The sequence below is a fragment of the Triticum aestivum genome, chromosome 4A, assembly GCF_018294505.1.
Source record: "Triticum aestivum cultivar Chinese Spring chromosome 4A, IWGSC CS RefSeq v2.1, whole genome shotgun sequence".
Taxonomy (NCBI): domain Eukaryota; kingdom Viridiplantae; phylum Streptophyta; class Magnoliopsida; order Poales; family Poaceae; genus Triticum; species Triticum aestivum.
The window spans coordinates 393149113-393160739 of NC_057803.1; positions in this window are offsets into that span (position 1 = coordinate 393149113).

The following is an 11627-nucleotide window of genomic DNA, read 5'->3' on the forward strand; positions in this document are numbered from 1 at the left end:
TAACAGGTACCATCTGGGGCCTGATTAGCATAAAGCTTATATAGTTCGGTGGCCTCTCAGGACCCTCTCTCAAGGGCCCGCTCGCCGGTCTCTATCCTTCCTGTCTACGGAACCTTCGCAAAGAGCAAAGGCGCAAACGTGCAGCACGACGTAGTAGGTATGTCATACCACTCATGGAGGCCCTGTGTAAACCTTTCCTCTGTCAAATACATTTTTAAAGTATCTGTAATGGTTGCTTCGGCAAGTTGATTTGTACGGTTGGATGTAACTAGTTCATCGGAAATATATACCATCTTTTCAACGATCCCATTGTCATCATTTATGTTGCATATCTTTTTCTGCTTTATCATGCCGAAACAAACTAGTTCGATACACGCCTTTTTAAAAGACACGGTTGGCTAATAGACTGGGGGCTCGACTATAAAATTTGCCGTAACCACACTATTTTTATGTCATGTGCTCGGCGTTGCGGATTTTGCATTATACAAATCGGTTCCAAATTATGTCTTTGGTCCATAGTTGGGTTGCCTGGCTCCTGTATTTTCCACGTTACATTCCCCATTGCTTGGCTAAGAAGATAAAGGGAGAACCAATGCGATTGTACTTCTAGCTCGCCTGGTTAAGTACCTAAGTGGAGAAACCAGAAAACTGACTGGCATAATAAGCAAGAACCGGTCGGCAATCTGAGGACAAGTGTCCAACTAAAAACTGATGGAGGTTATTATGTGTCATAAGAAAGGTTCGCTGTCATAGAAGCAATGTGATGGTGGTATCAACCCCGGCTCAGCCGAATATCACGAAACACTGGGGACTAGTCACTAGCTCCCGCAGTCAAGCTCCTATGGCTAAGTGAAATCATTAAAACCGCATAGTTCGATTGCCTCATTTGTCCTACACATTACTGCCTCCGGGCACTGAGATGTCGCTTAAGGGTTAAAGTGTTTGGGAAGAAACACCCTTTACATTATCTACAAGGGGGTCAAAGCCAGCGAATGGTAACTTTCAGTTTAAAACGGCCGCACATGATTCAAAATAAATAAATAGACAATCTTACACTATGCCAACTGGTTGCATCATGAAGCACAAAAGGTTTTTTACTTCCTTGGATAAATGACAATACATTCACTCATAAATTACATCCTTCGAGAACTAGGCTTCTATTACCCGAGCACCATCCAACACAATGGGAAAATATTTCTCGGGGCGCCGATGCTCCTTCCTAGGAGGCAGGGGTCCAGTGGCCATCTCGGCCAACCTGATCTTTGGCCAGTGCACCATTGTCTTGCCGAAGACCATCTGAGCTTGCTCAATGCATATGGAGAGCTTCCAGACATCAATCCTGGGCATGGCGTCACACAGCTCTGCACCAAGCCAAATTAGATGCTCGGCAGCGGCTCGGAGGGCCACAACTTGACATAGAGGTCCTTCATGGCTGGCTCCACCATCCGATGCAAATCCATCAGCTGCTTCGGCTGATTGTTGAGGAGGGCAGGATGCTCGGGTGCTTGTAATTGCGTCCCAAATAGCCTATGCCCGGTATTGCCCTGTTGGGACGAGAAATACATCTACGCATTTGCCGCACTCCTCGGGAGATCCACGAAAGCGCTTGGGCAACGCCATACTCGCGTGAGCAAAGCGAACCTCTTACCACCAAAGACACTTTGTAGCAAGTATGGATTACCATCCACAATTAGCCTGACTTGGCAGAGTTCTTCTTGGTGGCCTTGAGCCTCCTCCCGACCCTCCTTGATCGCCAACCACAAGGAGGTCAGGTCGGAGGCCTGATTCTTAATTTCTTACTCAAGGGCCTCACATTTAGTGAAGGCATCCTTGAGCTCTTGTTGCACCGCCGCCACCCTGGCCTCGTGCTATTCGCTGGTGGTCTTCACTGCTGCCAGTTCGGCGGCCGTCTGTTCATTCACCGCCTTCTACTACGCAGCCTCGTTCTGTGCCTTCTTCAACTCAGCCCTAAGGGTTTCCACCTCAGCAGTGACAGGTGCAGTAATATTAATTGCACCCTATCCAGGTTAAACTCTATAAAACTTCATCAAACACAAGGCTATTATAATGAGCCTAGTTTGGACTCATGTTGCGCCTCATCGAACTGCTTGTTAATCTGATAAAGGTCGTCATCGAAGATCTTGAGCCTCTGGTTGAGCTCGGCCCATTCATCGGCCCGGGCAGCCGCCACCAAAGACGATGCCTGCACATTGCACTTAACATATCATATCTCCACACGTTCAATTTCCGATCCTTCGTCGGCATTTTGCAAATCCGACCACGGTCTATAGAGCCTTAGTACGGCTATGAGCTATGGCCCTAGGCTATTTGACCCCAGCGCGAGTTTTTCAAACTCACTCACGGCTCGAGGGCGACTATATGCTCGACTGCATGATCATATAAGTGAAAACTTAAGAGAGAAAGGGCATTACATGGCCTAACATGAAGCCCATAAGAAGGCCACTGAAAGCCTCCTTTAGTCCTTTCTCCACGGACCGAATACTTTGAAGAACCATGCGCATCGGGGTATGGTGCTCCTCAGTGATGGAGGAGTTGGTTAGCGCCTCCTCCACCAAATCCAGCCACCTAGCAAGAACCCTCTCCGAAGCGGGCTGGGGTGGCGTAATAGTCGGCTCCTGGTGCCATAGCGGCTCCGGAACCATTTTTGGCGGCCAAGGTATTCACCTAGGCCATAATGTCGTCACGTCCGCCCCCCATGTTTGGCCCTGGAGGGGTCTTCTTAGACAACACCTCCCCGATCTCCTCGATGACTAAAGGATGTGTGGTGCGCGACATAGTGCCGCTCTCCACTAGCTCGGTTGGTAGACAATCCCTTTTGAGAGTCTATTGGCATTCTGGGAAGAGGGGTCCCCAGACTTGCCTGCCTGCGGCCCACGGCGTGGACCTGCGAGTGGGCCCATACGGCCCATCTTCACCAGCAAGGACTCATGACCCTCACGTGGGGCAAGCCTCGCGAGGCGGAGGATGCAAGACCCCCTCAGGATCAGCCTCACTAGGCTGGCTCGCGAGGGGCGGAGAGATCAAGGCCAGTCAAACCTTGTGAGGTTCGAGTGACATAAGCCGTGACGACCAAGGCCAGGCAGGTACCAGGCGGGTGCCACCGCGCACAGTGTCCTTGTTTCCTTTTTGGTGCTAAGCAAGCAGGCTGTAACACCCCGGATATGACTTTCCCAATTTGTACCCCAACTCTTGCCGTTTCCGGCGTTAAGTTTTTTTATTTACTCGGGTTCGGGTTTTTGTCTCCATGTGTTGTTGTCATTGTCATGCATCTCATATCATGTCATCATGTGCATTGCATTTGCATATGTGTTCATCTCATGCATTCGAGCATTTTTCTCGTTCTCCGTTTTGCATTCCGGCGCTTCGTTCTCCTCCGGTGGTCATTTCTAGCTTTCTTTCGTGTGTCGGGATTAAACATTTCCGGATTGGACCGAGACTTGCCAAGCAGCCTTGGTTTACTACGGGTATACCGCATGTCTAGTTTCGTATCATTTGGACTTCGTTTGATACTCCAACGGTTAACCGAGGGACCGAAAAGGCCTCGTGTGTGTTGCAGCCCAACACCCTTCCAATTCGGCCCAAAAACCCACCTAGACTTTCTCCATCATCTAGAGCATTCAATCACGATCGCGTGGCCGAAAACCGCACCTCATTTGGACTCTCCTAGCTCCCTCTACCTATAAAATTGCATCTCCCCCGAAATTTTTCGGGTCATTCCACCCCTAACCCTAGCCCCGCTCCTCTCCGCGCGGCCGGACACGTCCGCCGGCCGCCGGACACATCGCCGCCACCACTCAAGAGCTGCCACGTGGCCCTACGCCGCCGCCCACCGCTCCGGCCCGGGAGGCCCGCCGCCGGCCCCCGAGGCCCAGTCTACCACGCCGCCGCCCGCCTTCGTCCTCCTCCGCGCAGCCGCCCGCGCCGCCCCGTTCCTTCGCGCTCTGGCAAGCAGCCGCCTCCCCGCGCTGCCAAGCTCGACACCGGAGCAAGCCGAGCCGCCCGCCTCCCTGCTCGAGCTCGTCGCCGGCCACCTCGACCGCCGCCCCGTGCCGGCGCCGTCCTGCCGCACCGGATCCGGCGTCCCCCTCGCCGGATCGGGGCTTCCACCTTGCCGGCGACCTCCAACTCTGGCACCGTCATTCCTCGGGAGCCGAGCCGCTACAGTGTTCCGGGCCGGATCCAGATCTGGAACTCCCTCTCGGTTGACTTTTGTTCCTAACCCTAGTCCAAGTGCCCATGTTCATAGCATCGTATCTTTGCATCCGTAGCTCCGATTCATGCATATAGCATATCAAAATGTTCATCTCAGAGGGTATATCATTTCATTCCACTGCATCATTTTCATTTGAGTTCATCTTGATGCCCGAAATGTTATTAGAAGAGGGATACTTGAGTTAATTGTTAGATCTGGTACTCCATTTTGCATATTTGTCATTTTTGCCATGATTATTGTGTGCATGATATGCCCATGAGCTCTACATATGTTTTGTTAAGGGTTTTGTCATCTCTCCAGAGGTGCAACCCATGTATTTTTGTGATGGGTGTGGTGACTAGTGAAAGCTTGCAAAGTGAGGCACTTGGTAGTGCTGATTTCAGGGACTTAGTAATTCCACTAAGTCCTTGGGCTGTTTATTTCATATGGCCATATGTTCATGTTGTTTCCTAGTGATCCATGCCTCTTTAGAGGATGATAAGTAAGGATGTTTTGTTAATATTGTAGTTCTCTATCCATCCATGTCTTTGTTTGCAATTATGGAGCAGCCTATCTTGAGTCAATCGAGCTCTACTTTTGCTACTTTGTGAATCTGGGCAGATTGTTAACTTGTTTGCAATTTTGCCGATGATGTTGTAGTTGACCCGTGCATGCTATGCTATTGTTCTTGCCATATCTAGCTTGCATTTTGTGTGTTCTTGATAGATGTATGCTAAGTTTATCATGACTTGCTCCGTAGTGAGTGCATCGAGCTCGTAAACATGCGTACTTGATATCTGTTTTCAGCATGCTCCAGTTTTCACTAAGTCTGTGCTCTGGTTATGTTTTTGCCATGTTCAGGTCCTGTAGCATGTAATTTTGTTGCTCCTAAGAGTGTTACCTGATCTGTAATTCCAGACAAGTGCTAGTTTCACTAAGTCTGAGATCTGTTTACCATATGCATTTTTGCCATGCTTGTTTGAACCTGTTAATGGATGAATTGGCCGTAGCTCAGTGCTAGACTTTTGTTAAGCATCTTGAATGCATCCCCGCCATTTATTTTGTTGTCATGTTTGGGTGCTGTAGCATGTTCACCTCATTGCGTTTAGATGGCTACTTGTTGTAAATCGCAGACCGGTGTCATATTTGTTTTGCTTGCCATTTCCAAACCGTAACTCCGATTCCGGCGTTCTTTATATCGTTTTCAAGCGATTTCATCTCATCTTTCCAGTGGCACATTTGGATTTCCAAGTTGAGGCCAGGATATTGCATTTCCTGTCAAATCTTGCATATGCATCCCGCATCGCATCCCGCATAGCATACCATCCTTCCATCCTATTGTTTGATCCTTGCACGTGGTTGATTGTGTCCTTGTTGCTTGTTTGTCTTGCTTGGGTAGAGCCGAGAGACGAGTTCTCTAACGAGGAGCCCGTTGAGTTTGCTTTCGAGGATCTAGTCAACTTTGACAACTGTGCAGGCAAGATGATCATACCCTCGAAATCACTACTATCTTTGCTATGCTAGATTGCTCGCTCTTTTGCTATGCCATTGCTATGATGCCTACCATTTTCTTTCAAGCCTCCCAAATTGCCATGTCAAACCTCTAACCCACCATGTCCTAGCAAACCATTGATTAGCTATGTTACCGCTTTGCTCAGCCCCTCTTATAGCGTTGCTAGTTGCAGGTGAATGTTGGAAGTCGTTCCTTGTTGGAACATTTATTTACTTGTTGGGATATCACTATTTTATCTTGTTATCTTAATGCATCTATATACTTGGTAAAGGGTGGAAGGCTCGGCCTCTCACCTAGTGTTTTGTTCCACTCTTGCCGCCCTAGTTTTCGTCATATCGGTGTTATGTTCCCGGATTTTGCGTTCCTTACGCGGTTGGGTTATAATGGGAACCCCTTGATAGTTCGCCTTGATTAAAGCTTTTCCAGCAACGCCTAACCTTGGTCTTACCATTTGCCACCTAGCCTCTTTTCCCTTGGGTTTCCGGAGCCCGAGGGTCATCTTATTTAGCACCCTAGGGACAGTGCTCCTCTGAGTGTTGGTCCAACCGAGCGATGTCTGGGGCTACCAGGGGCAATTCTGGGCTGGCCTACCCGAGGTCTGGCTCATCTGAGTGTGCCCTGAGAACGAGATATGTGCAGCTCCTATCGGGATTTGTTGGCACATTCGGGCGGTGTTGCTGGTCTTGTTTTAACCTATCGAAGTGTCTTGAAGAACCGAGATACCGAGTCTTGGGAGGAGGTCTATTCCTTCGTTGACCATGAGAGCTTGTCATGGGCTAAGTTGGGACTCCCCTGCAGGGATTTGAACTTTCGAAAGCCATGCCCGCGGTTATGGGCAGATGGGAATTTGTTAATGTCCGGTTGTAGATAACTTGAACCTTAACTTAATTAAAATGAATCAACTGAGTGTGTTACCGTGATGGCCTCTTCTCGGCGGAGTCCGGGAAGTGGACACGGTGTTGGAGTAATGCTTGCGTAGGTTGTCCTTTAGTTTCTCGCTCGCGCTTTGCCTCCTCTTCTTGCTCTCTTTTGCGAACAGGTTAGCCACCATATTTGCTAGTCGCATGCTGCAGCTCCACATATATATTTACCTTGCCTTACCTATTTGAGCTTAAATAGTCTTGATCGCGAGGGTGCGAGATTGCTGAGTCCCTGTGGCTCACAGATTACTATTACACCAGATGCAGGGCCTGATGATTCCGCTCCAGGTGACACGCTCGAGCTCAAGTGGGAGTTCGACGAGGACTCTCAATGTTATTATGTTTCCTTTCCTGATGATCAGTAGTGGTGCCCAGTTGGGGGTGATCGGGACCGAGTCACATGTTGGGTTATCTCTTATTTTGGCGCCGTAGTCAGGCCATGGGTGTTTGGATGATGTAATGTTATTTATATACCTTGATTGACATGGCGAGTGTAAGCCAACTATGTTATCTCCCATTTATTATTATATTACATGGGATGTGTAAAGATTACCTTACTTGCGACATATGCCTTCAATGCGATTATGTCTCTAAGTCGTGCCTCGACACGTGGGAGCTATAGTCGCATCAAGGGTGTTACATAGGCGCATGTGCGAAGTACTGAGGCGTCAAGCAAAGGTTTCCATATCAGTGCACCAAGACCAAGACCAGGGGGACAGCAAGACGGAGGTCACTGTGGAGCCCAAGACGGCATCACCACCAGAGCCTTTTGCAGGTGAAGACTGCTTTTGTCGGGATAAGCTGTACTAGTTGTCCCCTTTCGAATTGGCCGTTGTTGGGTCCCTTCCCGCTCAATATTTGGGGAGAGGACTAGGGCCTCTATAAATAGGACTAGCCACCACTATAGCAGGGAGATCGATCCGAACAACCACAAGTCCACTAAGCACAAGAACACCTCTCCTCAGGAGGTTGTTCTTCCCATTGTACTGTTCATCCTTAGCCCAAGAGGCAATCCACCACACCACACTGGAGTAGGGTATTACACCACAACGGTGGCCCGAACTAGTATAAATCCTGTGTACTTTATGTTGCGAGTTCGTCGAGTTAGCCCTTGAGATCTTATCGAAGCTAGGACGTGGATCAGTAGGGGGAGATCTTTGCACGCACCCCAGTGTTCGAACCTTACGGGTTTTGCCAAAAACCGTGATCCGACATTTGGCGTGCCATGTAGGGGGGCGCCGGAGTTTTTCTTCCATCAATTCCCTCTCCAAAATCTTCGCGCCCATTCTCCATGGCTGGCGCCGCTCCGTCAGCTGGATCTACGGGCGCCCACAGTGGCGCTCGGGGGCTTCGAGCCCTTGCTCCTGCCCTGCGGCATGTGAAGTGGCCACCCAAGTTCAAGCCGGAGATGCCGCCGCGCTACGACATCGTGGCAGACCCATTGGCTTTCCTGCTGGCGTATGAGGAAGCCATCCTTAATGCAGGGGGCGACGACAATGTCATGGCCAACTAGCTTCCCATGGCCCTCACTGGCGCACCGCACGCCTGGCTGCTCAACCTCCCTGGATCCACGGTGGCGTCCTGGGAGGAGCTGTGTGGCCTCTTCGTTACACGCTACGGGGCACCGACGCACCACGCGGTTGCGTCCCTCCTCGGCGGCACGCAAGCACCACCATTAGATTGTCACGTCAAGCCGTTCTTTCGCCAGATCGGTGCCGTTTCCAAGCGCCCGGGAGCTCCGCCGGGCTGGGCTGCGCCCAAGGCCGACCTCACCTTCGACTTAGGGGATCATCCCGCCTCCACCATTGGCTCGGGTGCGCTCCCATGCTTTGCACGCCCACCATCTACCACGTATCCATCACCAAGACGCTCATCGACGGCGGCGCCGGCCTCAACGTGCTCTCCGTCAAGGCCTTCAGCCTTCTTCACGTACCGCTCGAGCGGGCTCCGCCCTAGCAAGCCTTTCTCGGGGGTTAGTGGAGGTTCCGCCCGCCCCCTGGGGCAGATCCGCCTCCCAGTCACCTTCCGTACACACGACAACTACCGCACGGAGCTCATGGACTTCGACATCGCCCACATCGTCCTCCCGTATAACACCATCCTCGGGTACCCAGCTCTAGCCCAGTTCATGGCAGTAACGCATCCGGCTTACAACCTCACGAAGATGCCGGGGAGCGAGGGTGTCCTCACCATCAAATGGGACGCCAAGAAAGCCTTGATGATGCTCAAGCTCGCCCTCAAGACCGCCGCAGGAGCGTAGCCCTCCGACTCGGACACCTCCAAGGCCAAGGTAGCTGCACCAACCAAGAAGAAGAAGTTTTTCACAAAGGACAAGGAAGAAACAAAGTGAGTGCCAGTCGAGGAGGACAGGTCCTCAGGGGCGACCTTTACCATAGGCGCCAATCTCGAGCCTGATCAGGAGGAGGCGTTGGTGAAGTTCGTTCGCGCAAACATGGAAGTGTTCGCTTGGGAGCCCGACCAGCTGGTGGGGGTCCCAAGAGAGGTGATAGAGCAACACCTGAAGGTGTGTCCCAACGTACGCCCCGTGAACCAGAAGGCGAGGCGGCAGTCCATGGAGAAGCAAGCTTTCATCGTCCAAGAAACCCACAAGCTGGAGACTGCGGGTGTCATTCGCGAGGTTCAGTACCCAGAGTGGCTGGCAAACCCTGTCGTCGTCCCCAAGAAAGGCAGGAAGGAGCGGATGTGTGTCGACTTCACCAACCTCAAGAAGGCCTGCCCTCAAGATCCATTCCCGCTTCCGCGCATCGACCAGATCGTCGACTCCACTGCCGAGTGCAACTTGTTGTGCTTCCTGGATGCGTTCTCAGGATATCACAATATAAAGATGGCGGTAGAAGATGTGGAGAAGACGGCCTTCCTGACCCCGTGTGGGGTGTATAGCTATACTTGCATGCCTTTAGGACTGCGCAACGCAGGCGCATCCTTCCAGCGGCTCATGCACATCGCCTTGTGACGGCAGGTCGGGATCAACGATGAAGCCTACGTCGACGACATTGTGGTGAAGTCTTGGGAGGCGAGGACCTTGATCCAAGACCTGGAGGAGTCCTTTGAAAGCCTCCGCTAGGTGGACTTGCGGCTCAACCTGAAGAAGTGCGTGTTTGGCGTCCCTTCCGGCAAGCTGCTAGGCTTTCTTGTGTCCCACAAGGGGATCGAGGCCAACCCAGAGAAGGTCAAGGCCATTGAAGACATGAGTCCACCGCAAACCCTCAAGGAAATGCAGAAGCTTGCTGGCGGGTGACAGCGTTGGGATGCTTTATTTCCAAGCTGGGTGTAACGCCCTAGATGCGGCTATATCTCCTATGTGTCGAAGCATGAATTAGAGGCATAACCGCATTGAAAGCAATGTCACAAGTAAGGCAATCTTCACAACATCCCATGTAACATAGATAATAAAAGGGGAAGGTACATAGTTGGCTTACACTCGCCACATCAAACAAAGTACATAAATAGCATTACATCATCCAATCACTCATGGCCCGACTACAGTGCCAAACTAAAAGATCAACCCAACATGCGACACGGTCCCGATCGCCCCAACTGGGCACCACTACTGATCAACAGGGAAAGACACATAGTAACGGCGTGAGTCCTCGTCGAACTCCCACTTGAGCTCAAGCGCGTCATCTGGAACGGAGTCATCAGGCCCTGCATCTGGTTTGGAAGTAATCTGTGATCCACAGGGACTCAGCAATCTCGCGCCCTCGTGATCAAGACTATTTAAGCTCAAATAGGTAAGGCAAGGTAAATATATATGTGGAGCTGCAACATGCTACTAGCAAATATGGTGGCTAACCTGTTCGCAAAAGAGAGCGAGAAGAGGAGGCAAAGCACGAACGAGAAACTAAAGGACAACCTGCGCAAGCATTACTCCAACACTGTGTCCACTTCCCGGACTCCGTTGAGAAGAGGCCATCACGGTAACACACTCAGTTGATTCATTTTAATTAAGTTAAGGTTCAAGTTATCTACAACAGGACATTAACAAATTCCCATCTGCCCATAACCGCGGGCACGGCTTTTGAAAGTTCAAATCCCTGCAGGGGAGTCCCAACTTAGCCCATGACAAGCTCTCACGGTCAACGAAGGATATTCCTTCTAGCGGGAAGACCCGATCAGACTCGGAATCCCGGTTACAAGACATTTCGACATGGTAAAACTAAACCAGCAACACCGCCCAAATGTGCCGACAAATCCCGATAGGAGCTGCACATATCTCTTTCTCAGGGCACACTGAGATTGTCTTAGGTACGGGTAGGTCAGCCCAGAGTTGCCCCTGGTGGCCACCGGCAGCTGACAGGTTGGACCAACACTCAGAGGAGCACTGGCCCGGGGGGGTTTAAATAAGATAACCCTCGGGCTCCGGAAACCCAAGGGAAAAATAGGCTAGGTGGAAAATGGTAAAACCAAGGTTGGGCATTGCTGGAGGAGTTTTATTCAAGGCGAAGTATCAAGGGGCTCCCATTATCACCCAACCGCGTAAGGAACGCAAAATCCGGGAACATAACACCGATATGACGGAAACTAGGGCGGCAAGAGTGGGACAAAACACTAGGCTAAAAGGCCGAGCCTTCCACCCTTTACCAAGTATATAGATTCATTAAGATAACAAGATAATATAATGATATCCCAACAAGAAAATAATGTTCCAACAAGGAACGGTCTCCAATCTTCACCTGCAACTAGCAACGCTATAAGAGGGGCTGAGCAAAGCGGTAACATAGCCAATCAACGGTTTGCTAGGACATGGTGGGTCAGAGGTTTGACATGGCAATTTGGGAGGCATGATAAGCAAGTGGTAGGAATCGTAGCATAGGCATAGCAAAAGAGCGAGCATCTAGCAAAGCAAAGATAGAAGTGATTTCGAGGGTATGAACATCTTGCCTGCAAAGTTGTCAGAGTTGACCGGCTCCTCGAAAGCAAACTCAACGGGCTCCTTGTTAGTGAACTCGTCTCCCGGCTC